Below are 3,589 nucleotides of genomic sequence, written 5' to 3' on the forward strand. Positions count from 1 at the left end.
GAACCAATTTCAACCAATAATATCATGACATCGACCCAACAATTAATCTTCAACTTTTAGCGGCACGTAGCTAAGACTCATTGGTTAGCTAGCTAGCAACACGCCCACAACGTTCAAATCAAATTCCTCCCAACGTAACGTCCCGCGCCTGTCCATCCTGTTTCACTCGGAAATACGTCACGACACGGAAGTCCGGTACTTTCCAAGGTCCATTTCTGCTGGACTTTAAACCTTTGTTTGTTTGTTTGTTTGTTTGTTTTATACTCCCTAGCTAAAACCACTCACACGATTATATTATTCTTTAGGTGAGGCCTGCGGCAGTGGGTCAAAGTAATGAATGTCATTTCAAATTGGATGACCTTCGCCTCAGGTCTCACCTAAAGAAACGGTGCTTGTACTGGTTTTACTGCCAACAATGCAGGCTTTCATCGAGTCAACCAGTTTATCAACCAGCCCCAATCAGAAGGAAAGGGGATACACATTATTCTACTCTAACGCCTTTGAAGAGGGCAGCCAGTCTGCCGCCCTGTTAGCCCAAAACCAGGGGCTAACAATAATCTGACCTACCGGCTCAAAACAGATGGTCTGTTGACAATGTAGTGAACTAATTAGCCAGCCGGCCCGTCACTCTGTCAGTAGGTCATCTTTTGTGTACGGTCGCTGTGCCCTCGTCAAAGGGTAAAAAAAAAAAATCTGTCAAAATAGAAATGAATATCAATCAGAGAAACCGATTTTTCTTACTGTATCAAAAACGAAAGCTGGACAGGAAGGTAATGCGTTCAGTCATTCGGTCAGCCAATCAGCCGGCAAAGCAGTCGGTAAACTGCTAATCTGCTGATTAGGTTGTTAATCTGTGTAAACCATCTGCCCGCCAGCAACAGGACAATAAGGAGAGACCATGTGGGTTTATCAGTACAATGACCACCATTGGCTCATAAATTGGCTGACAACCCATCCCATTACAAAATCACAGTGTAATCAATATATCTTTTTAATGTAGATGTGCTTGCGCCATTGTGCTAATAGCATATATGCTACTTTAATTCAACTAATTTCGATAAATAAACTGCAGCAGCAGCAGCGTCAACTAGTGAAAACCTCGCAGTATACTGTGGTTGGTTTTCACATCTTACAATGCATTATCATTATTTGACCACTTCCCTGAGTGGGTTAGGTTAGCCAGACACAATGTGAATGTGTGAAGAAGAAAAATAAGAATAAAGGCAGTTTTTTTAAGGTCACTGATGGTGTGTGCACAAAAGACATCACTAAATACCTGCCACTTACATGGACACAGACAATTAAATCTGAATTATTTTGTGCAAAAAAAAATGCATTCACAGTGTGCTGAAGTGCATGGTCATATGAAATGACAACAAACAGGCTTTACAATTGTAGCCAAACTTAGAAAAAAATATATTTAGTTTTTGGATTTCAGGCATATTTTAGGAGATGACGTTCTCGCTTGCATTCATTATCAGCTTGGGAATTTGGATTATTTTGTCCTGCAGCAGATGTCTGAAAGTATCACTGCCGTATTTTAAGGGTTATAAACCTGGACCCCCTGCTGTAGTAGTGACGAGGCGAAACTGAAGCCTAAGCAGAATTAAGGAATTATCTCCGTCTCTTTCTCTCCGCAAAGTGGGAGGAATGCCCAGACTGCTAAACATCTTAAAGGCAGGCCTGCTTTACAGTCAGGCCTGCCTTTACAGTGACTCTCAGTACAAGTCCAACTTCTGCACCGCTTGCTGCATGTGGGATGCTGGGATTTATCTCCTCAAAATCTCCCCCTTCAGTCTAAACCTAATGAACTGAACGGCCGTTTGACTCAGTCTGGAAACTGTGGGATTCAAGAGGACTACAAGTAGACAGGTTCAAGGAAAAACACCTCTTTTCTTCAATACTTTTAACTTCATCCTCTTCTCTGTTCTTTCTTTTAGACCTTATTTTAATTCTTTCAGCTGGACAAATAAAGGTTAAGCCCCCCCCCTAACCACAAAACAACGGCTTTTAACTCTGTTTTAGGACAAGAACGAGTTCCCTACTGAGCCTACAGGTAAGCAAATGGACAAAACAATTGCCTCTTGCACATAATTACATGACCCAATGGGTAAATAGATGATAATAACGGTGATCATTATAACAAAAGAACCAACTAAACCAGTAGAAATCACGGTTTAACTCATCTACCCTTCAGATGGGAACAGGAAAAGTCGTTTTTGGTACCTGACAGATCAGAAGATAGTCGCTGGTGTCACCGTCTCCTCCCGTTCACCAAAATTGGCTCAGGCGACCGCGGAGCACGTTGTTGCAGGTAGGGGGCGGGTCTCAGCGATGATTGACAGGTGACTGTCTGCCAATGGGGACGAATACGACTACGCTTTATAATGAGAGGCCGCGAGCAGCGATTAAGAAGTGATAAATGACTAATAAGCGCTTGTATTTTGGTCTTTAATTGAGCTCGTATTTTTCTTGTGACACTTATTAAAAATTATTTCAATATTTTCAAAGTTGATGTTAACAAGTGTGTTGCACGAGCGCGTTGTCACTCAGCCATTAATCACAATTTCCAGCTGCTCGTGATAAAACGTGACCGAAACGATATCTTTATTTGTGTATTCATGCAGCACAATTTAAAAACAACACTAACATATGTTGGGAAAACAGGAGCAGTAAACACATGAAGGGCGAAAGCACGAACACTGGGCGGGGGTATTTATGCGTGGCCTTTCTCTAAACGGTTAGAAACAGTAGGCACGTATTACGTCAAAAGAAAACACCAACAAAAACAAAATCCACGAAAAGCATAATAATAATAACGAAGGAAGTAAAAATGAATGAAGATCAGAATAACATCACTTTCCCAGCTCATTTGTTCAGCAGCCTGACTGGCATGAACAGGAGGACGGCGAGACAGGTGCACAGGGAGAGACAGAGGGAAGAGGGAGAGACAGAGGGAAGGGAGAGAGACAGAGGGAAGAGGGAGAGACAGAGGGAAGAGAGAGAGACAGAGGGAAGAGGGAGAGACAGAGGGAAGGGAGAGACAGAGGGAAGAGGGAGAGACAGAGGGAAGGGAGAGAGACAGAGGGAAGGGAGAGAGACAGAGGGAAGAGGGAGAGACAGAGGGAAGAGGGAGAGACAGAGGGAAGGGAGAGAGACAGAGGGAAGAGGGAGAGACAGAGGGAAGAGGGAGAGACAGAGGGAAGGGAGAGAGACAGAGGGAAGAGGGAGAGACAGAGGGAAGGGAGAGAGACAGAGGGAAGAGGGAGATACAGAGGGAAGGGAGAGAGACAGGGGGAAGAGGGAGAGACAGAGGGAAGAGGGAGAGACAGAGGGAAGAGGGAGAGACAGAGGGAAGAGGGAGAGACAGAGGGAAGGGAGAGAGACAGGGGGAAGAGGGAGAGACAGAGGGAAGACGGAGAGACAGAGGGAAGGGAGAGAGACAGAGGGAAGACGGAGAGACAGAGGGAAGAGGGAGAGACAGAGGGAAGGGAGAGACAGAGGGAAGGGAGAGAGACAGAGGGAAGGGAGAGACAGAGGGAAGAGGGAGAGACATAGGGAAGAGGGAGAGACAGAGGGAAGGGAGAGA

Source organism: Lampris incognitus, chromosome 14 (genome assembly GCF_029633865.1).
Source record: "Lampris incognitus isolate fLamInc1 chromosome 14, fLamInc1.hap2, whole genome shotgun sequence".
Taxonomy (NCBI): domain Eukaryota; kingdom Metazoa; phylum Chordata; class Actinopteri; order Lampriformes; family Lampridae; genus Lampris; species Lampris incognitus.